Source organism: Clytia hemisphaerica, unplaced genomic scaffold, assembly GCF_902728285.1.
Source record: "Clytia hemisphaerica strain Z4C2 unplaced genomic scaffold, Clytia hemisphaerica genome assembly, whole genome shotgun sequence".
NCBI classification, from domain to species: domain Eukaryota; kingdom Metazoa; phylum Cnidaria; class Hydrozoa; order Leptothecata; family Clytiidae; genus Clytia; species Clytia hemisphaerica.
In genome coordinates this window covers 351,824-359,832 of record NW_027103668.1, presented here as the reverse complement: position 1 = coordinate 359,832, position 8,009 = coordinate 351,824, and positions in this window count along the sequence as shown.

The following is an 8,009-nucleotide window of genomic DNA, read 5'->3' as shown; positions in this document are numbered from 1 at the left end:
GGTACAGACAAAGGGTAATCACGGCAATTTTTTTAACCAAAAGTTACATATTTCCCGCGCTTTTTCAAAGCCGCCTGGTATTTACTTCCGCCTCTCCATCCTTGTGACTTCTCCAGGAGAAAAGTTTGGGAGTTTCGAGATGCCCCGTTATAAGGCAAAACGGTGGAGGGAGCTTCAAAATGGTAGCACTTTTTTATGAAATCAAAGCGAAGCGAAGCATTCATCTTCAATTTCATTCACAAGATTCACTCACGTTCAATCTTCTTCATTCACTTCTACGTTCTTCAAGATTCAGTAGAAGAAAGGTACGATTATTTTTCCACGTATCAGCTTATTTTTATTTCAATGTTAAGACTTTTTTCTTTTTCTAACACATCAATTTCTGAAGTTTTTGAATAATAATGTTTTCAGTTTAATTTGAATTGATTTGGCTTTAGGCCGCTGCCCTGTCTGTGCAGGTACAAGCTATACAGTGATGCAACTTTTCCGTCTGAAGACAGAGAGGGGCAGCAAAAATTTTCTGGAATGGCCCTTTAAGAGTAAGTGAAAATACAGACCAGATTGATATCAACAGTGTAGACCTAAAGCTCTAAAACAGCATCTAATAACATGAAAACCAGAATATGATTCTTCAATGGGAATCAAAGCTATAAAGTGCACTTACAAACATCAATTTGTTAGATCTAACAAAATTAATAACCGCACTGTCATCATTGACAATAAAACAAACGATTTTCTGTCAAGAGCCTTGTAAACATTCCAACAACTTCCATCGAAATGATCTATCACAGCTCAGTCTACTATTTTTAGCGCGGGCCGAGGATTGAGCTGAGAACGCTCCGCGAACTCCTGCGCGGGTGAAAAACTTCAATCTGTCAATCATTTTCTCAAGCGAAGAGTACGCAAAGCGATTCTAGCTTTACGATAGTGCCGCGGGTCATCAATGGATAGTATTCAATTATCATTATCCCTTTATTTTCATCCCTAGAACTTTTGCAAAAAAAAGGAAAAATAGAAAAGTTGTATTTTTTACTGCTCTATTCACATACTGAATTTGAAAGATCTTCTATGTGGCGTTTTTTTGCAAACTTCAAAAAACTGATTTTTGTCCCGCCTTTGCGGGACTTTGGCTTAAGTGCTTGAGTGCAGCATAGGGTACAAAGTCCAAACATGCGTTTCCCGTAATTTTTGTGTGAAGAGTTAGGTCTATACTGATCAACCAGTCCCATGTTTCCACCAATTGTCCCAAGTTAGAGGAGTTGTAGAGTTGACGGTATAATATTGAACTTTCCGCCCAACAGGTGGGTGCACAACATGGGCTATATTTGTATTTAGAAATTTTTTGAACACTCCAAGTCAGGAAGTACAAACCTGTATACTTTGTTTTACTGTTTTATGGGCCAAGCTACTGTAAGTTGGTCTAATGTCGACATCCGTTTTCTAATTTTGACATCCTTCTTTAGAAATAGGAATAAAACAAAGGTTGGAATCACTGATAGAAGAAAGATTTTTCCTCTCTGAACATTAAGCAAAGACAATTTGTTTCAATACTGTAAGCGATTCCGACTTTCCTATTATTCCAATCTCCAAAGAAGGGTGTCAAAATTGGAAGAGGGATGTTGACATTAGACCAACTTACGGTACCAAAAAAGAGGGTCGGTTGGTTGGCTGGACAAAAAAATAAAATAAAAGTAGAATTTCACCCTATAAAATCTCCTAAGAAGGCAGCAAAAGTTAGCAAGTTAAAAATCTCCAAAAAGTGTGTTTAGAATGGCTGTGTTGATCAAAACAAAGACAAAATTAGTGGATATTGGAAATAAACTCAAAGTTTTCGAATTTTTGTGATCTCTGGTTCAATCTTTTTTTCCATTTTCTTAGGGTCAGTTAAAAGTATTTTTTTTGACTTTTTATGTTTCTGGGGCAATACTCTCTCTGTCTCCATTTTTGTATAAATAAGAAAGAAAAAATAACCTCATAAATTGCTCAAGCTATCATATACTATTCTCAAACAACATCTGATTATTTCAGATATTAAACCTTTAAGTAAATTTTCAAGTTTAACACCTTTTCTTCATTGCAATGCACAAATCCTTGTTTTAGACTCAAACAAAACCAAATAGTTGTGGCTAATTATGTTTTTTTTTATTTTTTTGAGTAATTTCAGTAATTTTTTATCTCTTCAGCATTACTTTTGATCTAGTGGATCGAATTTGATAAATGACCCATAAAAGGGTGAATTGCAGAAAAATAGTACAATGTCCCATCCGCAACAAAAGCTCCATTTATGCTTACAAATCAAGATCTGGGAACTAGAGGACTCCCATTTTCGTTTTGTTGTGACATATTAAATGGTTTCTTGCGTTAAAGACATTTATTGCCTTTGAATAATCTATTTTTAAATTTTTAACTGGTAAAAACTAATACGGTGCAAAAATTTGTCCCGTCCGCAACGGCACAAAAGTCTTAATTTCTCTTTTTTTTGAGACAACTTTAATGTTTAACTGTATCAAGCCAATGAACTATACAGGGAACCACATGCTTTTTGCAGCAGTATCATTTTTCTTGACTTCACATGTACTAGCAATGAGTGAAAAACTTTTTGTCCTGTCCGCAACAAATTGTCCTGTCCGCAACATTTTTCTCAAGATTGGGGCTGTAACAAAAAAATTCTATAACAATCCAAGGAAGGCTATTTAGTAGAGTTCACAAAAATGTGAAGTTCTTACAAAATTGCATTTGCCAAAGTTGAGTTATGGGTCCTCAAAAAGTGCTTGATGCGGATGGGGCATTGTACTATTTTTCTGCAATTCACCCAAAAGATTAATTCAATTCTATTTTAAATAATGAAATAACTTTGATCTTTTAAATATTAACAGAACTTGGGAATTTTCTTTGATACCTTCAGTCAAATAAAACATTTAATATTAGATGTACTATTATTTTTCAAAGTTTGACTAAACTTACATAAAAAGTCCAAAAGATGTACTGTTTATAAAAATGGAGCTTAAAGTGGATGCCTTAAAAACCTTAAAGATGAACCCTCTAATCTTAAAAATCTTGAAAAGGTTTAAAAAGAATGATCTATTTTTGTCATGTTTTGGTTTTGGCTATTATTGATATATTTTTTACAAATATCTTATTCTGATGGGGGGGGTTAGTTCTCACCTCGTAAGATTCAGTGACACACTTTGGGTTTAGTTTTTCTAAAAACTAAATTTTTTTGCATCTGCAGAAAATAATCAATAGCAGTCAATAAACAGCCAAAAATTATAATATGACCCAAATAATTAACATTTTCATGTTCTAGAATTCTTAATGTAAAAAGTGTGTACAAACAGACTTCTAAGGTGCTTAATAATTTATTATCAAATTGAGTGACTTTTTTTTCTATTGCATTGAAACTCACTCTCAGTCTGACCCCAATACTTTGAGTTTGATGTTTAGCTTTTGTAATATTTTCTAATTTTTTTTGGTGGATTTTGTAGCTATGAAATACTTATGATTGTAAAAAAATACATTATTATTGATTTTTTGAATGAGACAAAAGACTCTTTCTTCACTTAAAAACTGAAAATTAGCCTGCCATCTGTTAAACTTACTTTCTTCTTGGTAATTTTTGAGATATTTGTAATTTGTTCTTAATTTGTTCTTAGGTTTTGGCCAACATGCATTCTGCTATTCTTATAAAATTTGCCGTGGCAATTCAAGACAGACTTAAGTCTATTTTTTCAACCATACCCTCCCTTTTTCAGTATTCACGCTTTCAAAAAATTCCTATGTGAAAGTGGTGTTTTTTGCAATTCGAAAAAAATAAGGTATTCAGAATTTTCCATAATATCACCCTTAAACAGCCTTAGGTCCTAAATTTTTGATTAAATTGTCTTGGGAAACCTTCCAAATTTTATTTTTTCATGAAGCATTGACCTGAATTGTGTAGCCCTAAGTCAAACATTTGAATGATTGACGTAAAGCAAGGCAATCTTGATCTTAGCTTGGGACTTGCTTTAAAAATATTTCAAAATTTTCAGTTCAATTCAATACAGTCAATACAAGTCCTCAATAAATGTTTCCCAGGCATAGCCTTCCTGGAAAATTTGATCTGTTGGCCAAAAGTTTCAAAAATTTTATTCCTAGAATAATGAAGATCTGTTTCTCCTCAAAACCTAAATTTTTGATCTCAAAGTATCTTCCCTAGAAAATTCGGTCTGTTTCCACAATTTTCAGATTTAAAATTTTGATCTGTTCTCCCAAGCCTATAAGGAATAGGATATCTGTTTCCCTTGTTTTTGCGATTGATTTCTGTTTTTCCCCAGAAAGTTCAATCTTTTTCCAATACAATATCATCTTTTTCCCAATTTATTATGTCATCTCCTTGAAATATTGATCTGTTTCTCTCTGACACAGGAAAAAATTAATGAATCCCTAGCCTAGGGATTGTTCATTTTCAGATGTGGTTTTTTATTCGATCACATTAGTCTAGAATTTTAAGTTCGGGAAAGTAAGGAAACTAGGGAAACCTATTTTCCCATGCTGGAAGTGTATTACCAATGTGTTAGTGAAAACAGATTTTCACATGTGGAAAAATAATATTTCTAACTTTCTAGTTGCCCATTCAGAATTGCATCGGGAAATTAAAAATCCCAAGTTTTTCTAAACTGATTATGGATGAGTCGGGAAAAGAGAGATCACGGGTTTTTAAAATGATTACTTTCTACAATCTAGGGAAAGGAAATATCACAAACTGTGACCTTGCTTGCTTTATTCTATATTCTTTCTCTGGATCGGGATTTCTCGAATTAGGGAAATAAAATTTTCCGGATTGGGAAATTCGATTTCCCGAACTCTTTAATTTGAGTGTATCCTTTAAACAATTAATTAAATCAGAACTTATTTTTCAAACCTTCAAATAAGAAAATTCAATCAAAAATTTTAAAAAGTCACAAATTAGAGCCTAAGTTCGGGAAAATTATTTTCAGGTTAGGGAAAATTGATTTCCCTAACTTGTATTACGCATGCGTGAGAAAAAACCACAAGTGATTTTTCACTCAAAAGTGTTCGAGTCGTATGTAAAGAAAACCATTATAAGGGTGTATTCGATCAGTGTGTAACAACGCTAAAGGTGAGGCGTCCTGCCAGGGCGGCCTCAATCGTTCGCAATGGACTTGCGTCGCAAGGGCTCAGTGGATCGGTGAGACGGGTTTGAGGTCATTAAGTTGGCTCTCTAGTGCAGCTCCACTGTTGTGACAAAAGTGCCGGGATTCTCAAAGTAGCGCAAGTACATGTCAGAACGAATGAGAGCTATCGAACCAATGCTCACAGAATGATCGAATACATTTAATTATTTTACCAGCTTTCTATAAATCAGGATTTAATTCGTGAATATGGGTAACCCTATGGGGTTTTATTGGAGTTCGCTCGAGAAAAGCACTTTTCAATAATAGGGAAATTTAACATCCCTGGTAGTCATAAGATCGGAAAATTTCATTTTCATAACTAGGGAGCTGTTGCATCTTCCCTAGCTAGGGGTTGGTTAGGGAAAAATCCAGATTTCCAGATCTGGAAATATGCATTTCCATAGCCTAGGGAATCAAAAAGTTTTTCCTGTGTGATGACGTTGTCAGCTGGAGCGGAGAAACGCATAGTTATAAGGAAAAAGTCTTTCCTAGAAAATCGGATCTGTTTCCCTATTTTTCAAAAAGAGCTCTCTCCTGGAAAAAGAAAACAGATATTTCGGGGAAATGGGCTCGTTGGCTGCTTCTGTAAATGGACTTAAGGCTGTCTTGAATTGGGATGGCACAGCGTTGTTCTTTTAACAGGGCTGTGTATAAATAAGGTTCAAAATCTAATTATTCCACTTTGACTAACCTTTTTTATTTTTTTCTTGCATACACCTTAGATGAGGCATACTGAAAGCAAAAATCTTCTTTCTTTCTGTTCAGGCAACTGACCTCAGAAAAAGAATTTTCAATTGTAACTCAAGAAGTCCGATAACATTCTGAGGTATGTCCTGGCTGGGAGTTGAACCCACAACCTTGTGCAGATATACTGGTTTGCCTTTCTGTCAACATTTTCCTCATTTTTTCAGGCAAAGTTAATTGTAATATTTGGTGAAATTCGGGAGCCAAAGCTGGACTAAATCCATTTACTGTATTTACCTATGTATTTTTAATTTCACATATAGGGAAAAGAAACTTTAGGCCTTACTGAAGGCTATTTTTGATTGACTTTTTTTGGAGCAATCTTTCTCGTTAATTTCAGTCTTTCATTTCACTTTTTCAATCAATTGGTGGTATAAGGCATTCGAACGCCCATTATTTCTACCTGATTCACCAATCCTAACCTTTCGTGCTAGATGCTTTTTAAAAAATACCTTATTCCAAATTGAGTCACCCAGTACCTTTTTGATATCTAAATTCCTACGAAACTGTTACAAAGAGGCGACAAGAAGTGTTTTAACTGTTTGTTGTAATAGTATGCTGAACATGACTCAATGGGTGACGTCTGTTAATGGATCTGTTTATGTTTCGTCAAGTTTATTGACATAAAGCGACTTTTATGAAGGGCTAGGTCAAATATAAACTCACTACGAAAACTGTATTGTAAGCAGAATTCATTGAACTTTTCTCTCCTCTGTCCGACTAAATATGTTGGTCTGAAAAAAGCCACCTCCCCTTTTTCAAGGAAAATCAGGAAATGATAAAATTTCATTGAAAAAAAGTTCACAAGAAGGATATAGAAAATAGAGGAGAGGATGTTATTTTCTTAGTCGTGTTAATCATAGTTTTACTTTGGAATTTTTCGAGAGCTCAGAAACTGTAAGATCAATGAGTTTATTGGTTAAACATTTTTTAATACGACCTTTAAATTGTTTCCCTATTTTGTTGCAAATTAAAAAGTTATTTGATGAAGCTGATATGATATTTTGTGATTAGGATTTTTGTCTCAATTTGTCTTTTTTTGCCGTCTTCAATGAAGAAAAAATGGATAATTGTTATGAGAAATGATTTGGCAGACTGGTTGTTGTTTGATATTGTTTTTATAGATTAGCCTGGCGACCCAACCCCTTTTTTCTTTGAGCGCAATATCAAGTTTAAAATCACTATTGATCTCTCAAAGGGACATTGGTGAAACAAACTGTCTGTTTGTCTTTTCTATTTCGAGGATCTTCTCTATTTTTTTGTCTAGCAGATCTCTACTAATCATCAATTCTCTACATCATATACATTTTCTCTTTTTATCTTCTTCTCTATTCTTCTTTTGCTCTTCAAAATTTTATATATTTTTTTCTCAGTCAGTGATATTATTTCTAAGTTTATTGAAAATCATCAAAATATCTCTTCTTTTTTCATAGGAGTAGCGCAATGTTTTTCTGTTTCATACAGTCTTTTAGAACGTTGATCTTTTTTCTCTGTATATTAGAGATGCGACAAAGTCTTAACAAAATGTAGGTTGTGATGTTTTTCAAGCTGTAACATATTGAACACACTCAGTAGAGCTGGTTGAGAGTTTTTTTGGGAATTTTAAAGTATCGATACAAAGAAAAAGGGTGATTTTGAGAATTTTTCTTGTTAAAATAATTGTTTTTACCTCAGCAAAACTTCGCTTTGGATTTGGATGGATCTTTACAGTATTGGCGTAGAAGTCGGACCTCTAAATTTCAAGTTTCGTTTTTCCTTCTAGCGTTCAAGTTTTATGAAGCCTCTGTACCGTGTTTATCTTTGTATGTGCGAAAGCACTTGGCAGAACTGGTTAATAATGGCTGCAAGGTCAAGACCGTTTAAGAGAAACTGGGATATTTTAGATTACAAAAGTGAAGAAGAATTTATATTGTGAGTGGTTTATTGAAGCTTGTTTATTTCGAAAGTCTTAAAGGGGGGAAATTTGTTCGATTTTTTGAGGTCACTCAACTTTTTTAGTCAAAGCACTTGTTATACACTTTTGGAAAACTAAGGGGTAGGGGAATTAAAATAACATAGGTTCCAATTTTTTTTCGGACACTTTGGTGTGTT